Here is a 24,534-nt window from a genome sequence, read left to right as displayed (position 1 = left end):
ACGTAGCAATTACAGGGGCATGATCTGAACAAATTTTACTCCCTATCTCTACCTCAGAAATATTTTGTAATGTTTGTTTATCAACTAAACACATATCTATATGTGAATTTGTGATGAACATGTGAAAATAAGTATAATTTTTACTGGTCGGGTATAAGTTACGCCAAGTATCATATAAGTCGTATTTAAATAATAATGAGGCAAACTTTTTGCTTTAAGAGACCCTGAGAGTGTTTTTTTTGCCATGTGCCCTATTAATATCTAATTTAGTATCTAATGTAGAATTGTAGTCTCAAAAGACCATTATATGACCTCTCTGATACTTATTAATTATTGCAAAAGTTTTTGCCAAAAATGCATATTGATCTTTATTTGGGGCATAGACCGAGGCTATTGTAATTTGTATTCCATTCAACAATCCCACAACAATCAAAAGTCTTCCCATATCGTCCCTATACATTTTATCTAATTGAAAAGCCAATCTGCATGGAATAAGATTGCAACTCCTTTAGATTTATGGGGTGAAAATGCATGAAAAATTTGAGGGTATCTAGACAACTCAAAATTTTGCGGATTCTGTCTTCGTAAATGAGTTTCTTGAAGACATATTATTGCTGCCTTTGATTTAATCAATTCGTGTTTAACTAATTGTCTTTTTATTGGACTATTAAGGCCATTCACATTTAGCGATAAACACGATAAGTGGTTACTCATCTTATTCTATTATAGGGGATATTCTTATAATTATAATTAACCTTTTTATGGTACTTTTCATACTAGATATATACACCACAACCCCCCCTCCCCCCCCCACAAAAAACATAAACTGCAATGTAAGCACAGTATTTGACGGCTCTATTTGACTCTCATATATGAAGTGCAGGCACCAAATTTACTTATTAGCTCCTAAAGAATTTGAATTTTTAAAACTGCAATGTAAGCACAGTATTTGACGTTTCTATTTGACTCTCAGATATGATGTGCAGTCACCAAATGTACTATTTAGCACCAAAAACTTAGATTTTTTTTAAAAACCAACAATGTAACAGCAGTATTTAAGGGTTTTATTGGACTGCAAGAAATGTAGTACGCAAATGTACTATTTAGCACCAAAAATATTGCAGTATTTAAAAATGCCTAGATGTTGCCCACTGAGCTACCAGAACAGGATTAAAGTAATGTGCCTGGCACACGTGCAGTTGCAAGTGCCCTGCACTCTCTGTGGCACTGTGCTCAGGGCAGGGTACAAAAATTTAGTATTATGGCACCCACAAAAATAATCGCTGTAGTTTGTAGATTCAACACCAGAATTCTTTCCTAATCTGTCCCTCACAGCTGCAGCATTCTCTCACTACACTAATAAGAGCTCATGTGCGTGTGGCGCTACGTGACTCCAGCTTATATATAGAGCCTCGGTCACATGCTGCACTGGCCAATCACAGCCATGCCATTAGTAGGCATGGCTGTGATGGCTTCTAAGGGCACACGAGTCAAACGCTTGTTGATTGGCTGCCCTTTCAAAATGCGCCGAACACCGCACTCCAACCCGAACATACACTCATATGTCCATGTCCGGGGTCCAAAAAACGTAATGTTCGGTACGAACCCGAACTTTACAGTCCGGGTTCGCTCAACTCTAAATGTCATCTACACGTTGCGTCAAGAGTCATCCTTGGCATCATTGGCATGTTTGAAGCACGTGTCTATTTGTTGTTTTTGTGATATTATTTAAGTCTATTCACCAATTTTGCCGAAAAAAATCGTTATGTTGGTATTTATCAAAGATATTGGTCTATAGCTTTTGACTTTTGATGGATCCTTATCCTGCTTTAAAATTGGGATAATGTTGGCTCTGAGCATTACTCTAGGAAAACAGCTCTTCGTAACTATGAAGTTAAAAGCGCAAGCCAAGTGAGTACCTATTAAATCTACAAAGGTTTTATAAAATAAATTTGAGAAACCGTCTGGACCTGGGGTTTTCTTAGACTTAAGGTTACAGATTACCTTCTTTACCTCCTTGGTAGTTATTGGACTATTTAAACTAATTTTCTGTCTCTCTGTAATCATTGGAGAATTATTTTTCTTCAGATTATTGTTATTTGAAGGTAGATTATATAAATTAAAACATTCTCCTATCTCCTTGGGATTTAAATATTCCCCTTTCTCATCCACTAGTCTCGTGATTTTACTTGAGGCAATATTGTCTCTTAGTTTTGATGACAGTAGCTGTGACTAGACCAATCTCGCCACATTGCATTGGAGGAGCCTGGTTGCCCGCCTTTGGACTATGGACCAGATTTTAAAAGACTTATTTTCCCTGCAGAAAGGCTTATTCATGCCTTTTCTGCTGGGGTGTTCGGTAGATTCTTGCACGACCCCCTGGGAGCTGGAGTGTGCCGCCAATTGACCACCCTGAAGCTGCGGTTAACCGCAGCTTAATTGACGAAGGCAGGGTGGTCTTTGTTCGTCGACCGAACACGTGGCGGCAGCCATTTTACAAGTACCGTACAGCCAGCGGTGTTCGGCACCTAACTTATGGAACTATAAACGGACACTTATTTGCACGAACACCGCTGAGCCGTCCGTCTCCTGGTTCCTATTCATGGGGATGTAGCCGAACAGCCGTTCATACGGTAGTTTGTTTCATGTGAATTGTAGTAACCCAGATAGCTATGCCATGGAGCCTATTCGTGTGATTAAAGACTTTGGCTCCATGGCGATTAAACTGTATTCGGTTGGTCTGAGTGCCATTCACCTAATAATGTGCACTCAGACCTGAGCTATCTGGGGATATGTAACATGTCTATGTTTAATGTATAACAAGTAACTTTATATATTTTAAAACATAATACTGTATTTAGGTCCCCACATGTGTAATGGAGTTTTGCCTTTGTCCTGGGAGATTTTTTTTCTGTGTAATGTAATTGCAGTTGCCTGCCTGCCTGCCAGTTTCTGTGTCAGGCTCAGTGGATACTGTGCCCATTTGCCCAGTGCCACCACTCACTCACTGGTGTCACAATAGCTTAAGCTTGACATTTAAAAATATTTTTTTTTCACTGTAATAGATTTAAGAGCATTTAGTTGTCTGCCAGCTTCTGTGTCAGGCTCAGTGGATACTGTGCCCATTTGCCCAGTGCCACCACTCATATCTGGTTTCACAATAGCTTAAGCTTGACATTTAAAAAGAAAAAAACTTTTTTCACTGTAATAGATTGAAGAGCAGTTAGTTGTCTGCCAGCTTCTGTGTCAGGCTCAGTGGATACTGTGCCCATTTGCCCAGTGCCACCACTCATATCTGGTGTATCTATAGCGTGCTTTTACAAATCAAAAAAGTTTTCCAGTGTAAGCTAATAGCAGTCAGTGTCCTTAAAGCGGGTGTGTCAGGCCTTCCTTCATCGTGTGCCCTGCAGACCCCTGCCAGTGGACTTTGACAGTTGCCACTCATATCTGGTGTCTCTGTAGCGTGCTTTTACAAAGAATAAAAGTTTTCCAGTGTAAGCTAATAGCAGTCAGTGTCCTTAAAGCGGTTGTTTCAGGCCTTCAGCGTGTGCCCTGCAGACCCCTGCCAGTGGACTTTGACAGTTGCCACTCATATCTGGTGTCTCTGTAGCGTGCTTTTACAAAGAATAAAAGTTTTCCAGTGTAAGCTAATAGCAGTCAGTGTCCTTAAAGCGGGTGTGTCAGGCCTTCCTTCAGCATGTGCCCTGCAGACCCCTGCCAGTGGACTTTGACAGTTGCCACTCATATCTGGTGTCTCTGTAGTGTGCTTTTGCAAAGAATAAAAGTTTTCCACTGTAAGCTAATAGCAGGGTGTTTCTGGCCTTCATCGGGTGTTTCAGGCCCCTGTAAGTGGACTTGGACAGTTGCCACTCATATCTGGTGTCTCTGTAGCGTGCTTTTACAAAGAATAAAAGTTTTCCAGTGTAAGCTAATAGCAGTCATTGTCCTTAAAGCGGGTGTTTCAGGCCTTCAGCGTGTGCCCTGCAGACCCCTGCCAGTGGACTTTGACAGTTGCCACTCATCTGGTGTCTCTGTAGCGTGCTTTTGCAAAGAATAAAAGTTTTCCAGTGTAAGCTAATAGAAGTCAGTGTCCTTAAAGCGGGTGTGTCAGGCCTTCAGCGTGTGCTTTGCAGACCCCTGCCATTGCACATTGCCACTCATATCTGGTCTCACAGTAGCTTGCACGCATAGTACCACTAATCCCAAAAAAATGACAGGCAGAGGCAGGCCACCCCGCAGGGGCCATCGTGGTCATGGTGCTGTGATTCCCTTTGGCCCTAGAATAATGCCCAGTTTTCAGAGGCCACGTACCCTGAACTTGAAAAGTTCTGAGGACATAGTTGACTGGCTAACACAGGACACCCAATCTTCTACAGCTTCCGCTCGGAACCTTGACGCACCATCCTCCTCTAGCTTAGCTTCAGGCACCACTCAAGATACCACTCACCCGCCTGCCACCACCACCAAAACCAGCACCACAGCCGCTTTACTTGGTATGTCAGAGGAGTTATTCACACAACCGTTTGAAGAAATGAGTGATGCACAACCATTATTGCCAGAGGATGTAGATAACAGGGATATGTCTCAGGCAGGCAGCATTACACAAATGGACGTACGGTGTGATGAGGATGATGTTGTACCCGCTGCTGCTTCCTTTGCTGAGTTGTCAGATACAAGTGAAGCGGTTGATGATGACGATGCGTCCATGGATGTCACATTGTTTCCACGCTCGGCAAGAAGAAGAACAGGGCGAAAGTTCAGATGGGGAGACAGAGAGGAGGAGGAGGAGACGAGTTGGAAGCAGGGGAAGGTCGTCGCAAGGAGCTAGTTGCACAGTCAGACAGCAGGCATCGGTACCCGGGGTCAGCACGACAGCACGCTAATCAACGCATGCTGTGTACACCACCAGAATGCCGTCATCGCAGAGCTCAGCAGTGTGGAATTTTTTTGGTGTGTCTGCCTCTGACAACAGCGATGCCATTTGCAACCTGTGCCAAAAGAAACTGAGTCGACACCCACCTATGTACAACTGCTTTGCGAAGGCACATGATCGCACATCACAAACGCCTATGGGATCAACACATGAGTACAAGCAGAACGCCTACTCTAAGCCGCCATCCTCCTCCTGGTCCAGCATCTTCAGCCACGTCAACCACTGCTGTCCTCCTTGCCCCCTCTCAACCATCCGCCACTCCGTCTCCCGCCTTGAGCAGTACCCGCTCATCTGCCCACAGTCATGTGTCTGTCAAGGACATGTTTGAGCGTAAAAAGCCAATGTCAGAAAGTCACCCCCTTGCCCAGCGTCTGACAGCTGGCTTGTCCGAACTATTAGCCCGCCAGCTTTTACCATACAAGCTGGTGGAGTCTGAGGCGTTCAAAAAAATTTTAGCTATTGGGACACCGCAGTGGAAGGTACTCGGCAGAAATTTCTTTTCACAAAAGGCAATCCCCAACCTGTATTCGATTGTGCAAAAGGAAGTAATGGCATGTCTGGCACACAGTGTTGGGGCAAGGGTCCATCTGACCACTGATACCTGGTCTGCAAAGCATGGTCAGGGCAGGTATATCACCTACACTGCGCATTGGGTAAACCTGCTGACTGCTGCCAAGCATGGAATGCATGGCTCTGCAGAAGAGTTGGTGACACCGCCACGACTTGCAGGCAGTCCTGCTGCCACCTCCTCTACTCCTCCTACTCCATCCTCTTCCATAACCTCCTCGACTGAGTCCTCTTCTGCTGCTGCGTCTTGCTCCACATCAACGGCACCCAACCAGCTCCCCAGGTACTATTCCACATCCCGGATATGGCAGTGTCACGCAGTCTTGGGTTTGACTTGCTTGAAAGCAGAGAGTCACACCGGACAAGCACTCCTGTCCGCCCTGAACGCACAGGTGGAAAAGTGGCTGACTCCGCAGCAACTGGATATCGACAAAGTGATTTGTGACAACGGAAAAAAATTGTTAGCGGCATTGAAGTTGGGCAAGTTGACACATGTGCCGTGCATGGCACATGTGTGTAATCTGATCGTACAACGCTTTGTGCATAAGTACACAGGCTTACAGGACGTCCTGAAGCAGGCCAGGAAGGTGTGTGGCCATTTCAGGCGTTCCTACACGGCAATGGCTCACTTTGGCGATATCCAGCGGCGAAACAACATGCCAGTGAGGCGCTTGATTTGCGACAGCCCGACACGTTGGAATTCAACACTCCTAATGTTCGACCGCCTGCTCCAACAAGAAAAAGCTGTTAATGAATATTTGTATGACCCGGGTGCTAGGACAGCCTCTGGGGAGCTGCGATTTTTTTGCCACGTTACTGGACGCTCATGCGCAATGCCTGTAGGCTCATGCGTCCTTTTGATTAGGTGACAAACCTAGTCAGTCACACCGAAGGCACCATCAGCAACATCATACCATTTGTTTTCTTCCTGGAGCGTGCCCTGCGAAGAGTGCTGGATCAGGCCGTAGATGAGCGTGAAGAGGAAGAGTTGTGGTCACCATCACCACCAGAAACAGCCTTATCAGCATCGCTTGCTGGACCTGCGGCAACACTGGAAGAGGATTGTGAGGAAGAGGAGTCAGAGGAGGAATGTGGCTTTGAGGAGGAGGAGGAAGACCAACCACAACAGGCATCCCAGGGTGCTCGTTGTCACCTATCTGGTACCCGTGGTGTTGTACGTGGCTGGGGGGAAGAACATACCTTCATTGAGATCAGTGAGGAGGAGGAACGGGAAATGAGTAGCTCAGCATCCAACCTTGTGCAAATGGGGTCTTTCATGCTGTCGTGCCTGTTGAGGGACCCTCGTATAAAAAGGCTGAAGGAGAACGACCTGTACTGGGTGTCCACGCTACTAGACCGTGGACCGTGGTCTCTATTCTGCTCTGTGTCAGTGTGTATCATGGGCTCCGAGGACGGGGAACAGTCTCTATTTTGCTCTGTGTCAGTGTGTATCTGTGGCTTTGAGGCAGGTGTCAATCCATATCTGCCAAGTGACTCTATGTAGGGGTAACAGTCTCTATTCTGCTCTGTGTCAGTGTGTATCAGGGGCTTTGAGGACTGGTGTCAATCCATACCTGCCAAATGACCCTATGTAGGGGGAACAGTCCCTATTCTGCACTGTGTCAGTGTGTATCATGGGATCTGAGGACGGGGAACAGTCTCTATTCTGCTCTGTGTCAGTGTGTATCAGGGATCCTTAGGATAGATGTCAATCCATACCTGCCAAGTGACCCTATGTCGGGGGAACAGTCCCTATTCTGCTCTGTGTCAGTGTGTATCATGGGCTCTGAGGATGGGGAACAGTCTCTATTCTGCTCTGTGTCAGTGTTAATCAGGGACTTTGAGGATAGGTGTCAATCCATACCTGCCAAGTGACCCTATGTAGGGGAAACAGTCCCTATTCTGCTCTGTGTCAGTGTGTATCATGGGCTCTGAGGACGGGGAACAGTCTCTATTCTGCTCTGTGTCAGTGTGTATCTGGGGCTTTGAGGAAAGGTGTTAATCCATATCTGCCAAGTGACCCTATGTAGGGGTAACAGTGTCTATTCTGCTCTGTGTCAGTGTGTATCAGCGGCTTTGAGGACAGGTGTCAATCCATGTTAGGTGATTTCGGCCCTTTATGGATTAAAACCAGACTCTGCATCAACTGTGTCATTTTCCATGGGAGTTTTTTTTTTTTTGTCTTTAACTGAGGCTTGAATTAAAATAGGAAATCTATTACCTCCCAATTTAACATTATCTACATCCCTCCAGTGTGTTTCTTGAAAGAATCCGACCTCAACTTTATTCTGGGTCATATAATTAAATAATAATGATTGCTTCTGAGGAGAGTTCAGGCCGTGAACATTCACAGACATCACTATATCCATATTCTTGTGTAAGAGAGAACCACTCACCCCTAGTGTTGTCGCGAACCCGAAATTTTCGGTTCGCGAAACGGCGAACGAGAACTTCCGCAAATGTTCACGAACCGGCGGACCGCGCGAACCGCCATTGACTTCAATGGGCAGGCGAATTTTAAAACCAACGGGGACTCTTTCTGGCCACAAAAGTGATGGAAAAGTTGTTTCAAGGGGACTAACACCTAGACTGTGGCATGCCGGAGGGGGATCCATGGCAAAACTCCCATGGAAAATTGCACAGTTGATGCAGAGTCTGCTTTTAATCCATAAAGGGCAGAAATCACCTAACATTGACACCTGTCCTCAAAGCCCTGCCCTGATACACACTGACACAGAGCAGAATAGAGACTGTTCCCCGTCCTCAGAGACCATGATACACACTGACACAGAGCAGAATAGAGACTGTTACCCCTACATAGGGTCACTTGGCAGATATGGCGGGGTCGTGGGAGGGGGAGGATGACTTTCACCTCTTCCCCTGTTACATTCCCGTTGTGCTGTGACATCACCCTTATACGCTGTGTAAAGCATACTATTTAATTTGATCAGCATGGCCACTTGAGTTTTTATAGTTTTCACGCTGCTTGTAGTTTATATATGGTTCACAAAAATCAAACAAATGATAAAATAAACATGTAAGGATTTAGAATATTCTTTCAAACCCTTACACATTGTGTGTACATATTTTTTGTCTTAAGTTTGTGGCTTTAAAGAGGTTTACGTTGTTTCTATGATGTGCATAACATGTTCTTGTAAATGTTTGTTAAATTTTTCCTGGAATTGTAATTTTTGAATCTGAATAAAGATAGTCAAATCCCTGATACACACTGACACAGAGCAGAATAGGGACTGTTCCCCCTACATAGGGTCACTTGGCAGATATGGATTGACACCTATCCTAATGATCCCTGATACACACTGACACAGAGCAGAATAGGGACTGTTCCTCCTACATAGGGTCACTTGGCAGATATGGATTGACACCTGTCCTCAAAACCCCTGATACACACTGACACAGAGCAGAATAGGGACTGTTCCCCCTACATAGGGTCACTTGGCAGATATGGATTGACACCTGTCCTCAAAACCCCTGATACACACTGACACAGAGCAGAATAGAGACTGTTCCCTGTCCACAGAGACCATGATACACACTGACACAGAGCAGAATAGAGACTGTTCCCTGTCCACAGAGTCCATGATACACACTGACACAGAGCAGAATAGAGACTGTTCCCCGTCCACAGAGACCATGATACACACTGACACAGAGCAGAATAGAGACTGTTCCCCGTCCACAGAGACCATGATACACACTGACACAGAGCAGAATAGAGACTGTTCCCTGTCCACAGAGTCCATGATACACACTGACACAGAGCAGAATAGAGACTGTTCCCCGTCCACAGAGACCATGATACACACTGACACAGAGCAGAATAGAGACTGTTCCCCGTCCACAGAGACCATGATACACACTGACACTGAGCAGAATAGGGACTGTTACCCCTACATAGGGTCACTTGGCAGGTATGGATTGACACCTGTCCTCAAAGCCCATGATACACACTGGGGGGAGCTACTGTCCTCCCCAACCCCTGCGCGGTGGGTGGGGGCCATAAATCACAATGGGGGGACCTACTGTCCTCCCCCCCTCGGCCCCCACCCCTGCGTGGTGGGTGGGGGCCATAAATCACAATGGGGGGGCCTACTTTCCTCCCCCCCGGCCCCCATCCCTGCGCGGTGGGTGGGGGGCATAAATCACAATGGGACGGACCTACTGATAGGAGTGGAGTATTGTTCATATCAGTTTAATACCTTCCGCGTCTCCTATCAGTGGACGTGTATATGGTAGCCATTTTAGGAACCGCACACCTGGGACCTGAGCAAGGTCACCTCGTTCAAGCTGCTCTGGTTCCTTGATGAGCCAGCTGCCCGTGAGTTAACATGTCCCGTGGAGAAGCACTCTGTCCTGTAAAGCCTCACCACAAAAAAATTAAATAAATAACAGCACTCGGAGTGGTGAGTTTAGTAAATGTTCATATCAGTTTAATACCTTCCGCGTCTCCTATCAGTGGACGTGTATATGGCAGCCATTTTAGGAACCGCACACTTGGGACCCGAGCAAGGTCACCTCTTTCAACAGGCGACATGATTTGGCCCTGTAAAACTATCCTGGATATTCTCTACAATTTCGGTGGATATGGCATTGATTTATGTAACAGGGAGATGCAAGAAGATGCTTGGTCGGTCCTCTTACTTGAAATTTGGGGCACTGCGCGGGCAAGCTAATGTGCCACCAGATAGGAGTGGTGAGTTTAGTATTGTTCATATCAGTTTAATACCTTCCGCGTCTCCTATCAGTGGACGTGTAAATGGCAGAGATTTTTAATTGTTGAATCACCTCCCCTTTTTAGGCCAAGGTGGGAAGATGCTTAGACCACTGGTATATTGGTGCCATCTTGGAGGATTTTTTTTTGGTTTGGTTTTTGAAGCCACAGTGCTGCACCAGTGGGCCTAAGAATTAGGCATGTACACATGCCTGAAAAATTTGGTATTGTTGCAGCCGCTGCTGTAGCAGCGGCCAGAAAAATTGATGTTTGTTTCACAGGCAGAAAGTGCCCTAAAACATGGCGGCTTGAACCCTAGTTGGTGGCGGATAAGTCACGCAAGTCAAACGTCATTCAGAGCTAAAATACAGCAGCGTGTGGACCATTTTTAGCCCAAGGCAGCTCATCTCATCAGGCCTTTTTTAATCGAATGTATCGCCCAGTGTCAGTCCCTTCGGGATCCATCCCTCATTCATCTTAATAAAGGTGAGGTAATCTAGACTTTTTTGACCTAGGCGACTTCTCTTCTCAGTGACAATACCTCCTGCTGCACTGAAGGTCCTTTCTGACAGGACACTTGAAGCGGGGCAGGCCAGAAGTTCTATCGCAAATTGGGATAGCTCAGGCCACAGGTCAAGCCTGCACACCCAGTAGTCAAGGGGTTCATCGCTCCTCAGAGTGTCGATATCTGCAGTTAAGGCGAGGTAGTCTGCTACCTGTCAGTCGAGTCGCTCTCTGAGGGTGGATCCCGAAGGGCTGTGGCGATGCATAGGACTTAAAAAGGTCCGCATGTCCTCCATCAACAACACGTCTTTAAAGCGTCCTGTCCTTGCCGGCGTGGTCGTGGGAGGAGGAGGATGACTTCCACCTCTCCCCCTGTTAGATTCCCGTTGTGCTGTGACATCACCCTTATACGCTGTGAAAAGCAGACTTTTTAATTTATTTTGCAAATGCTGCATCCTTTCCGACTTGTTGTAATTCGGTAACATTTCCGCCACTTTCTGCTTATACCGGGGGTCTAGTAGCGTGGACACCCAGTACAGGTCGTTCTCCTTCAGCCTTTTTATACGAGGGTCCCTCAACAGGCAGGACAGCATGAAAGACCCCATTTGCACAAGGTTGGATGCCGAGCTACTCATTTCCCATTCCTCCTCCTCAATGATGTCATTGAAGGTATGTTCTTCCGCCCAGCCACGTACAACACCACGGGTACCAGATAGGTGACAACGAGCACCCTGGGATGCCTGTTGTGTTTGGTCTTGCTCCTCCTCCTCCTCCTCAAAGCTACAATCCTCCTCTGACTCCTCTTCCTCACAATCCTCTTCCAGCGTTGCCGCAGGTCCAGCAAGCGATGCTGATAAGGCTGTTTCTGGTGGTGATGGTGACCACAACTCTTCCTCTTCCTCTTCACGCTCATCTACAGCCTGATCCAGCACTCTTCGCAGGGCACGCTCCAGGAAGAAAACAAATGGTATGATGTCGCTGATGGTGCCTTCGTTGCGACTGACTAGGTTTGTCACCTCCTCAAAAGGACGCATGAGCCTACAGGCATTGCGCATGAGCGTCCAGTAACGTGGCAAAAAAATTCCCAGCTCCCCAGAGGCTGTCCTAGCACCCCGGTCATACAAATATTCATTAACAGCTTTTTCTTGTTGGAGCAGGCGGTCGAACATTAGGAGTGTTGAATTCCAACGTGTAGGGCTGTCGCAAATCAAGCACCTCACTGGCATGTTGTTTCGCCGCTGGATATCGGCAAAGTGAGCCATGGCCGTGTAGGAACGCCTGAAATGGCCACACACCTTCCAGGCCTGCTTCAGGACGTCCTGTAAGCCTGTGTACTTATGCACAAAGCGTTGTACGATCAGATTACACACATGTGCCATGCACGGCACATGTGTCAACTTGCCCAACTTCAATGCCGCTATCAAATTTTTTCCGTTGTCACACACCACTTTGCCGATATCCAGTTGCTGCGGAGTCAGCCACTTTTCCACCTGTGCGTTCAGGGCGGACAGGAGTGCTTGTCCGTTGTGACTCTCTGCTTTCAAGCAAGTCAAACCAAAGACGGCGTGACACTGCCGTATCCGGGATGTGGAATAGTACCTGGGGAGCTGGGGGGGTGCCGTTGATGTGGAGCAAGACGCAGCAGCACAAGAGGACTCAGCCGAGGAGGTTATGGAAGAGGATGGAGTAGGAGGAGTAGAGGAGGTGGCAGCAGGACTGCCTTCAATTCGTGGCGGTGTCACCAACTCCTCTGCAATGCCACGCATTCCTTGCTTGTCAGTCGTCAGCAGGTTTACCCAATGCGCAGTGTAGGTGATATACCTGCCCTGACCATGCTTTGCAGACCAGGTATCAGTGGTCAGATGGACCCTTGCCCCAACACTGTGTGCCAGACATGCCATGACTTCCTTTTGCACAATCGAGTACAAGTTGGGGATTGCCTTTTGTGAAAAGAAATTCCGGCCGGGTACCTTCCACTGCGGTGTCCCAATAGCTACAAATTTTTTGAACGCCTCAGACTCAACCAGATTGTATGGTAAAAGCTGGCGGGCTAATAGTTCGGACAAGCCAGCTGTCAGACGCTGGGCAAGGGGGTGACTTGGTGACATTGGCTTCTTACGCTCAAACATGTCCTTGACAGACACATGACTGTGGGCAGATGAGCGGGAACTGCTCAAGGCGGGAGATGGAGTGGCGGATGGTTGAGAGGGGGCAAGAAGGACAGCAGTGGTTGACGTGGCTGAAGATGCTAGACCAGGAGGAGGATGGCGACTTAGAGTAGGCGTGCTGCTTGTACTCATGTGTTGATCCCATAGGCGTTTGTGATGTGAGATCATGTGCCTACGCAAAGCAGTTGTACCTAGGTGGGTGTTGGACCTCCCACGACTCAGTTTCCTTTGGCACAGGTTGCAAATGGCATCGCTGTTATCCGAGGCAGACACACAAAAAAAATGCCACACTGCTGAGCTCTGCAATGACGGCATTCTGGTGGTGGACACAGCATGCGTTGATTGGCGTACTGTCGGGCTGACCCCGGATGCCAATGCATGCTGTCTGACTGTGCCACTAGCTCCTTGCGACGACCCCCCCCCTGCTTCCAACTCTTCTCCTCCTCCTCTCTGTCTCCCCATCTGAACTTTTGCCCTGTTCCTCTTCTTGCCGAGCAGGCACCCACGTGACATCCATGGACGCATCGTCATCATCAACCGCTTCGCTTGTATCTGACAACTCAGAAAAGGAAGCAGCAGCGGGTACAACATCATCATCATCACACCGTACCTCATGTGTTTAATGCTGCCTGCCTGAGACATATCCCTGTTATCTACATTCTCTAGCAATAATGGTTGCGCATCACTCATTTCTTCAAACGGGTGTGTGAATAACTCCTCTGACATACCAAGTAAAGCGGCTGTGGTGCTAGTTTTGGTGGTGGCGGCAGGCGGGTGAGTGGTATCTTGAGAGGTGCCTGAAGCTAAGCTGGAGCAGGATGGTGCATCAAGGTTCCGAGCGGAGGCTGTACAAGATTGGGTGTCATGTGTTAGCCAGTCAACTATGTCCTCAGAACTTTTCAAGTTCAGGGTACGTGGCTTCTGAAAACTGGGCATTATGCTAGGGCAAAAGGGAATCACAGCACCACGACCACGACGGCCCCTGCGGGGTGGCCTGCCTCTGCCTGTCATTTTTTGGGGTATTAGTGGTACTATGCGTGCAAGCTACTGTGAGACCAGATATGATTGGCAATGTGAACTGTAACAGTTCTGCAGAGCACACACTGTAGGCCTGACACACCCGCTTGAAGACAAGTAACTGCTATTCAATCTATAACAGTGAAAAACAAATTTTCTTTGTAAAAGCACGCTATAGAGACACCAGATATGATTGGCAATGTGCACTTGAACAGTTCTGCAGAGCACACACTGTAGGCCTGACACACCCGCTTGAAGACAAGTAACTGCTATTCAATCTATAACAGTGAAAAAAAAATTTGGTTTTAAAAGCACGCTATAGAGACACCAGATATGATTGGCAATGTGCACTGGAACAGTTCTGGAGAGCACACGCTGAAGGAAGGACTGACAGAGCCGCTTGAAGGACACTGACTGGCTGCTATTAGCTTACACTAGAAACCTTTTTTCTTTGTAAAAGCACGCTATAGAGACACCAGATATGATTGGCAATGTGCACTTGAACAGTTCTGCAGAGCACACACTGTAGGCCTGACACACCCGCTTGAAGACAAGTAACTGCTATTCAATCTATAACAGTGAAAAACAAATTTTCTTTGTAAAAGCACGCTATAGAGACACCAGATATGATTGGCAATGTGCACTTGAAAAGTTCTGCAGAGCACACACTGTAGGCCTGACACACCCGCTTGAAGACGAGTAACTGCTATTCAATCTATAACAGTGAAAAAAAAGTTTTGATTTTAAAAGCACGCTATAGAGACACCAGATATGATTGGCAATGTGCACTGGAACATTTCTGGAGAGCACACGCTGAAGGAAGGACTGACAGAGCCGCTTGAAGGACACTGACTGGCTGCTATTAGCTTACACTAGAAACCTTTTTTCTTTGTAAAAGCACGCTATAGAGACACCAGATATGATTGGCAACTGTCAAAGCACGCTGGCACAGGTCTGCAGAGCACACGCTGAAGGAAGGCCTGACAGAGCCGCTTGAAGGACACTGACTGGCTGCTATTAGCTTACACTGGAAACCTTTTTTCTTTGTAAAAGCACGCTAAAGAGACACCAGATATGATTGGCAACTGTCAAAGCACGCTGGCACAGGTCTGCAGAGCACACGCTGAAGTAGGCCTGACACCCAGACGCTTGCAGACAACTAACTGCTCTTCTATTACAGTGAAAAAAAATGATTTCTTTTAAATGTAAAGCTTAACCTATTGTTAAAATAGATATGAGTGGTGGCACTGACTGTGCAAATGGGCAAGGCATCCAACCTGACACAGAAGCTGGCAGGCAGGCAACTGCTCTTCTATTACAGTGAAAAAAATGTATTTCTTTTAAATGTAAAGCTTAACCTATTGTTAAAACAGATATGAGTGGTGGCACTGACTGTGCAAATGGGCAAGGCATCCAACCTGACACAGAAGCTGGCAGACAGGCAACTGCTCTTCTATTACAGTGAAAAAAAAAATTGTATTTTAAATGTAAAGCTTAACCTATTGTTAAAACAGATATGAGTGGTGGCACTGACTGTGCAAATGGGCAAGGCATCCAACCTGACACAGAAGCTGGCAGGCAGGCAACTGCTCTTCTATTACAGTGAAAAAAATATATATTTTAAATGTAAAGCTTAACCTATTGTTAAAACAGATATGAGTGGTGGCACTGACTGTGCAAATGGGCAAGGCATCCAACCTGACACAGAAGCTGGCAGGCAGGCAACTGCTCTTCTATTACAGTGAAAAAAAAAATTGTATTTTAAATGTAAAGCTTAACCTATTGTTAAAACAGATATGAGTGGTGGCACTGACTGTGCAAATGGGCAAGGCATCCAACCTGACACAGAAGCTGGCAGGCAGGCAACTGCTCTTCTATTACAGTGAAAAAAAAAATTGTATTTTAAATGTAAAGCTTAACCTATTGTTAAAACAGATATGAGTGGTGGCACTGACTGTGCAAATGGGCAAGGCATCCAACCTGACACAGAAGCTGGCAGGCAGGCAACTGCTCTTCTATTACAGTGAAAAAAATTTTTTTTCTTTTAAATGTAAAGCTTAACCTATTGTTAAAACAGATATGAGTGGTGGCACTGACTGTGCAAATGGGCAAGGCATCCAACCTGACACAGAAGCTGGCAGGCAGGCAACTGCTCTTCTATTACAGTGAAAAAAATGTATTTCTTTTAATTGTAAAGCTGAACCTATTGTTAAAACAGATATGAGTGGTGGCACTGACTGTGCAAATAGGCAAGGCATCCAACCTGACACAGAAGCTGGCAGGCAGGCAACTGCTCTTCTATTACAGTGAAAAAAAATTATTTCTTTTAAATGTAAAGCTTAACCTATTGTAAAAACAGATATGAGTGGTGGCACTGGGCAAGTAGGCACAGTATCCAATGTGAACCTCACACAGAAGCTGGCAGGCAGGCACCTGCAATTACATTACACAGGAGAAAAAAAAAAAAAGCAGCCTGATGTTATAGCCCTAGAAAGGGCTTTTTGGGGTGCTGTCCTTGCAGCAGAGATCAGATGAGTCCTTCAGGATTGTAGTGGACACTGAATACCCTAGCTTAGCTATCAATTTCCCTATCTAATCAGCAGCAGCTAAACTTTCCCTCCTCTCACTAAGCATGCAGCTTCAGAATGAATCGAAAATGGATGCTGGGAGGGAGGTTGGAGGGTGTGGAAGGGAGGGAGTGCTGCTGATTGGCTGGAATGTGTCTGCTGACCGAGAGGCACAGGGTCAAAGTTTGCCCAATGATGACGAATAGGGGGCGGATTGAACTGCGCATGTGTCCGCCTGCCGTGGCGAACGCGAACACGCTATGTTCGCCGGGAACTCTTCGCCGGCGGACAGTTCGGTACATCACTACCCACCCCCAACGGTGTTTTTACACATAATGACTTAACATAAACATTACATAAAAAAACCTATCCACCTGGTCGAGTCAACCAAGTTGGCTTGCATCGACCTCCCTCTCGTATAACAAGGGAAAGAGCAATATCCCAAAGAAAAAACAACCAAAAAATATATATATAAATTACCCCATTTCCATTTTTCTCCGAGAGTGAGTCAATCCTACAGGGGATGGATGTTAACCCCTCCACCCCTCGATATTTTTGCCTTGAAAAAATTGGGCACATAGTGGGGCATGAGGTATCCCGAGACTTCAGCACCTTATCTTTGAAACCCAGTTATACAAAACCAGACCCCGAACAGCAATCCTATAGTTACCGAGCTAAAAGCTTAGGCATACAATTAAGAGAAAGGAAAAAGTAGGTTAAGATAAAATTTGTTGTACCATACTAATCATCTGTCTCTATTTCTCTCAAACTTCACCAAAAAATTTTTGTGCTCATGAGAATATTTCAAGTGTTTCATACTTTGAATATATGATATACCATCTGGTTCTATCCATTTTCTAATTTTAAGGGAACTATGTTTATTTATAAAAATTATCCTGTAAAAATTATTTAATTATTTGGTGATTTACTTATATAATTCCACACTCTGATATTAATGCCAGTTTCAAACTATGTAGAAATTTATAATATTCTCCACCTTACTTCGGCTTAAATTCCTAAAAAATGACTCACTATTGTTCTCTTAATATATATCTAAATAAATGCACAAACAAAGTGGGATTCAATTGGGCCAGCTGTACCATATTAATCCCCTACCTCTATTACCTCTCAAACTTCACAATGTCTAAATTTATCATAACTATGTTTATTTATGAAAATTTCCTATAGAAATGTTTTACTTATTTAGTGATTTACTTATGATGTTCCACCTCCTACTAACCGTGCCAGTTTCAATCTATATAACACTTTGTTATGGTCTCCACCTTGTAACCTAGTGAGCTACTATCTTGTGATTTGCTCTTAGGAATTTCTGCTACTATCATTCACTTATTCCTCTTTTATAAATTTACTAATTTCGCTCATTGCTCTCCGTGATGTCTATAACCAGATTGCCCTCGTGCTCTTACTTCCGATTATATACCTAACAATTACTCACTAGTGTATCTCCTTATTTGTACGTAAAAAAACAAACAAAAAAAAACTAATTAATTCCTTATTTTATTAACTTTCCCAAGCCGCTCTGCTCTCGTTTTTCTTGTATTGTTAACTGTTAACCAGCTATCTGAACTTTACCCATCAAACTGACAAGCTTTCTGGAGTATCAAACTTTTTTTAAATCGTTCCATCCCAATAGACCTTGAGTGATGTGGGATAACTCCAATTATATTTCACATTCCTTTCTCTCAGAATACTCAAATTAGGACTGAAACATTTTCTCCACGATCTCGTAAAAAAATGATAGGTCTTGAAAAATAATTAGATTTTTCAATTTGTCCCCCATGACCGGTTTGCTTCTCAATGCATCCATAACTTTAGACTTGGTGTGGAAAAAATTGAATTTAACAATGACATCACATGGAAGAGAATCTGATACCCTTTGTGGTCTGGGAAGATGGTAAAATCTGTCAAGCAGAAGATCATGTGTTGCTCCTTCTGGTATTAGACAATTGAAGTATTCCATAAGAAAATCTCTCAACTCTGTATTAGAGGTGGCTTCCGGTATGTTTAGGATTCTGATGTTTGATCTTCTAGAGCGATCTTCTAAATCGTTTAGTTTAACTTCAAGTTGAGACGCTATGGACTTCCTATCTGCAAGTGTTGCCTGGAGGTGGTTACACTTTGCAGAAAATTAGCTTCCATTGTAGACCGTTTATCCTGTATATTTTAAAATTCTTGTTTTAGTTCAATAGCACTGGCCATTATGTCTTCTTTAATAGACTTAGTGAATTTCTCCAAATAGCTAGTCAAGATTTCATCTTATCACAGTGTCGTTGACATCTTATCACAGTGTCGTTTGTCCTACCATGTACTACCATATTGCACTATTGGTTGGCCTCTAGAAGATCTATTGCCACCTTTGAGACTGTGTCGTACCATTTGGTATTTTTTATTCTTTTAAGTTTTATTGTGGACTCTTTTTATATCCTGTGTTTTTTTTATTGCTCTTATTGATTTTATTGTTTTTATTATTATATACTATTGTGTTTGGAGTATTTTTCTTGGCGCTACCTGTATATTATTTTTTTACTTGTTCTAATAAGACTTGAACCTGCATTGGGCATGTTGGCTCCCAGTGAGAATCAATTGATAGAGAGTGGACACACCACGTTATAACGGTAAAGCAGAACTTTTCGAACAGCAAGAGTCTGTGTAAAGCAGTCTATGGTGTTATAGATGCATTAAAAGTGTTTGAACTGATGTCAGCAGAAGGTCTCCAGCGATGCGCATTGCCTCTCCCAGAGCTGTTCATCCAGTGTGATCAGATTACCTACTGAGCTTAGGGAGTGAATGAGTGGAAAGTGATAATTGAAAGTGCAGTTGTTACCTTACTTTTAACATAGCTCCTATGAACAGTTGTGTTGCAATCAATTCCCCAGCCTTTGCATATTCCAGCCACACTGCAGGGGAAATCAACCCCTCTGCTCCAGCTTTCTCCAGGAACTGAGATTTGTTGTGTTTTGATATGATGCCACTACACTGTGAGCTAAGTGTGACACGGTTTTGAAATCCATGAGAGCAGAGTATTTCTGTGTATTTTTGAACAAACGATCAGGTTGAAAAATAAAGATAATTTTTTACAGCCTTCATATTTACCAAGGGTGACAATATTAGTGGAGAGAGCTGTATATAGTTTCTCAACAAATCATTTAGGAATTCTGTGGAAGACAGCAGGGGCATTATCTAAAACCAAAAAGCATAACAGTGTATTTATAATTCCAGGTAACACTGTCTTCCATTCATTCCCTTCCTCAACTCTGACCAAGTTAAACACAGTTTGGTAAAAACATACAGTGGAACCTTTTAAACATCCTAAGTCTTATAAACATTTAAGTTGTAATGGGATATGTATTCTAAATGATAATTTTATTGAACACTCTATAACCAACCCAAGATCCCCTTCTTTTTTGGAAACGTCCTGCTACAAAGGGAAAATAGGGTCTTCTGATGAAAACCCTGGCTAAGGCAAGTGTTCTTCCATTAGCATGTTCTCTTTTACAGACAGTAGATAGACAATATCCTGGGGTGGCACGCCACTTGGTAGCAAATTAATGGTACAATAAAGACACCCTTCAACTGCTTCTTTTTTTGTCAACACCAATTTAAAATCTTGTTACAGAAGTGGAATCACAGTAGAAAGCGGTACTACAGTGGGTACATTCAGCATATGTACATGTCTTGGTATATTCTCAGTGTTTTTTACACCACAGGTGAAATTCAAAACCACAAATCAAACCAAACATGCTCATCCATTGCACGTTTCAGTTCCTTTGTTATTCAGTCTGTGGGTGGGTGACTGTGTATATATAAATGTGAATATTTGTGGGGTGTATGCATGGTTTAGAGCTATATCCCTCTTGAAGAGACTAAAATTAATTACAACCTTTTGGATATTTGAGTGGGTAATAACCAGGCCTAGACTGGCCATCGGGCACACTGGGTAAATGCCTGGTGGGCCACGGTGGCCAAGGGCTAAGGCTGGCAGGGGAGGTTACAAGATCTCCCCGGCCAGTCCATGCAGGGCCCATTAAAGATTAAAGATCTACCTCACCGGCTCACAGGACCACCAGGGATGGCAGCACGGTCCCCCCTCCCAGGTATAAGGTAAGAAGGGATGGGGGATATAATGCTTGTTTTTTCTTTTTTTTTTGTCACTATTAAAAAAAAAAAAAAAAAAATACATACATATTGGCATTAACCTGCCTCCCCCCAACACACAATCCCTCCAAACACACACAGCACCCTCACTCAGTGGTGTATCTTGGTTTTGTGCTGCCCTAGGCAGGACAAAACTCAGACACCCCCCCCCCCCCGCGCGCACGCGCGCCACCCCCACCCAACCCTTCCCCCCTGCCCCGCCTTCTAAATACACACACATTCACTGACAGATACGCATACACTAGCTAACAGACACACACAGTCAGACACACACAGTCAGACACACACAGTCGGACACACACAGTCGGACACACACACTAACAAACACACACAGTCGGACACACACACTAACAAACACACACAGTCGGACACTCACACACTAACAGACACACACAGTGAGACACACACACTAACAAACACACAGTCTGACACACACACTAACAGACACACACAGTGAGACACACACACTAACAAACACACACAGTCGGACACACACACACTAACAGACACACACTGTCGGACACACAGTCAGACACACACTGTCGGACACACAGTCAGACACACACAGTCAGACACACACACTAACAGACACACACACACTAACACACACACTAACAGACACACACACACTAACAGACACACACACACTATCAGACACACACACTAACAGACACACACACACACACACACTATCAGACACACACACTATCAGACACACACACACTATCAGACACACACACACTAACAGACACACACACACACTATCAGACACACACACTATCAGACACACACACACTATCAGACACACACACACTAACAGACACACACACACTATCAGACACACACAGTCAGAGACACACACACACACACTCACATTAACACATTTTTTTTTTTTAATTTACTCCCCCTCCCCTACCTTTGGGAATGCTGGGGGTGGGGGGGTTCTCCAATTCCCTGGTGGTCAAGTGGCTGCAGGACGGCACTGGCGGGCAGGCTGGGCGGCCGGCGAGGGAGCTCTTCCCCTGAGCTCTCTGCTCAGCTCCCTCGCGCGCCGCCCGCAGAGTGAGGCTGGGAGGCGGAGCCGGAATATGACGTCATATTCCGGCTCCCAGTCTCACTCTGCGGGCGGCGCGCGAGGGAGCTGAGCAGAGAGCTCAGGGGAAGAGCTCCCTCGCCGGCCGCCCAGCAACCAGCAACCAGCCCAGCATGTCTGTTAGCCGCAAGGCTAACAGGACATTTGTCTTGGGCATTTGGGGGCGGCGTTTCTTGCCGCCCCCTGGAAAATGCCGCCCAAGGCAAATGCCTTGTTTGCCTCGTGGCTAATACGCCCCTGCCCTCACTCACAAACATGTGGCGGAACCATTGACTGTACATGGGTTTTCCCTCTCTTTTAAAATGTATTTCCCCTGTATGTTCGTTTATTGGGCCCGCTTCCCATTTGGTAGTGTTTCCACAAAGGGGATCCATTCACCTCCCAAATGGAGACCACCCCAATACCTAATTTAGAATGTTAGGTAAAAATGTTTACACCTCGCAACATAAGTGTCAAAACCGCAAACCGCAAGGGAAACAACGAATAAGTGTTTACCTGGGTGGCCGCCATTCGTACAGGCGAACACCAACAGGAGGATCATTCGTGGATTGTTTCCTGCCTTGCTCATCTCCTGAACGAGGACCTCCCTGGTGCCCCAATAGAACGTTCACACCAATTAATCAGAACGTTTACACTCTCAACCTACGTGTGAAACCGCAAGCGAAGTAATTCATAAGTGCTTCTCTGGGTGGGAAGGAGGGGGAGAATTTGTATCTCCAAAGTAGATGCTTCCCTTGTCTGGGTTTCACCCAGAATTGCGAACAGAGATTAGTCGCTCGGAGGACCGAGGCGAGGATTCTGAGCTTGTTGTGGGCACTTTTGGGGCACTGGCGAATTTGGCAGGTTCTCGTGAGCCTAAGGGACCAGCTCTTTTTCCCTCGGGCGGGCTTTTGTGCCTGGGAGACAAAGGGACTGTTTATTTTTCCCTCGTCTAGACTCCCAGGCCCAGAGGCTCTTGGGAAGAAGACTCCTGGCGGTTGGTGTGGGGAACCCTGTGGATTTAGTGGCGGACTTTGGGGACAAAGGGAACAGAGTCCCTTCCAGTTCTGGGACCCTCGCCGCATGGGCACCATCAGACTGGACAACCAAGTGGTGACGGTCTTCCAGGACCTCTCCCGCTACACACTGCAAGCCAGGAAGGCCCTCCGACCGATAACAGCGTCACTTCAAGCGGCAGGTATCCCGTATCGCTGGGGATACCCCTTCTCCCTCTCTGTACGTAGAGGACAAGAGATATACACCATCAAGACCCCGACGGATATCCAGGGATTCCAGCAGTCACTGGGACTCCCCCCTGCAAGAGTACAGAATTGGCTGACTCACCAATTCCTACAGCAAGCGGTGGGCCCCCCGCCACCACCGCCAGTGAGGGGGAGAGTCCTGGGATGTGTCCTTGTATGTCAGTGTGGTAAACCCGTGGCACAGGGTGATGCATAAAAGCCGTATGTGGCCAATAAAACTGTGTTGTACCTCCAGAACTAAATGTTGTCCAGTTACTGGGGGAAATAAAATGTCTCTTTATTCTCTAACTGGTTCCCGGCCGGCTGAAGGAAGGGAATTAGCGGAGGTAACCAGTCAGGTTACCAGGGGTCTGCTACAACACACACACACCATCCTCTCACACACAGCACCATAACCCTCACACACACCACCCTAACACACACTGCACACCTCACACACAGCACCCTCACTCACAAAATGCACAACTCACACACCGCACACACAAACACTCTGTCAGGGTACCTGAAGTCTCTACCTCGGAGGAGGTTAGACTTCCCGACGGCCGTTCTCTCAGGGGGGCTGATTCATCCAATCCTCACAGCTCTCTTAGTCATTCCCACGCCGGCCGCGATAGCCCCGCTTCCTTTTATGACACGACGCTCAGGAGCCGACGTCATGACGGCAATCACATCCCGACCTGTCAATCTAGTTCGGAACAACGAATCAGGGCTCGGCAAGGGCGGAGTCATCAATTAGAGAACCAGGGTATAAAAGAGGGATGTGTGTAATGGTTCATTGCCCTGTCGTCGTTCTAGCTTGTCTGGTTCCTCAGTGCTCTTATGTCTATTGTTCTATTTGGTTTTGACTCGGCTTGTACTATCGTTCCTGTTTACCTCTCGTGTCCTTTGACCTCGGCTTGTCTCTCGCTTACCTGTTCTCTCGGTCCCTCGACCTCGGCTTGTCTCTGACCATTCTTTGCTTTCTCCTTACGTTAGTCCGGCCATTCTAAGGTCCGGTATACGTACTCCTCTCCTGTTCGTACTCTGCGTGTTGGATCCCTGTCCCGATCCTGACATTACGACAGGGCCATGGATCCTGCAGGTACAAACGCTCAGCTTGGTCCGCCTGACTCGAGGTTTGAAGCCATGGACCATAGAATGGACCAAATGGCCCTAGCGCTGCAAGCATTACTATCCCATCCGAGTAATCAAGCAGAGGAGATGCATACTCCATCTATCTCTCTTGCTAACTCAGGCCTAGAGGTAGCCACAGTGGGAACTTCTTCCCGTGTTACTTCCCCTTTACGGTATGGCGGTGCTCCGGATACCTGTCGAGGTTTCCTAAACCAGATAGGAATTCATTTTGAATTACAACCCCGCGCCTACCCTACTGACAGGGCGAAGGTTGGATTCATAATCTCGCTACTCATTGACAAAGCTCTTAGATGGGCTAACCCTCTGTGGGAAAATGATAATCCAGTAGTCTATAACTATAATGCGTTTATTACTACTTTTAGGAGGATTTTTGATCCCCCAGGGAGAAAGGCCAGTGCAGCT

The sequence above is a fragment of the Pelobates fuscus genome, chromosome 6 (genome assembly GCF_036172605.1).
Source record: "Pelobates fuscus isolate aPelFus1 chromosome 6, aPelFus1.pri, whole genome shotgun sequence".
In the NCBI taxonomy this organism is placed as follows: Eukaryota; Metazoa; Chordata; class Amphibia; order Anura; family Pelobatidae; genus Pelobates; species Pelobates fuscus.
This window is presented reverse-complemented; position numbering follows the sequence as displayed.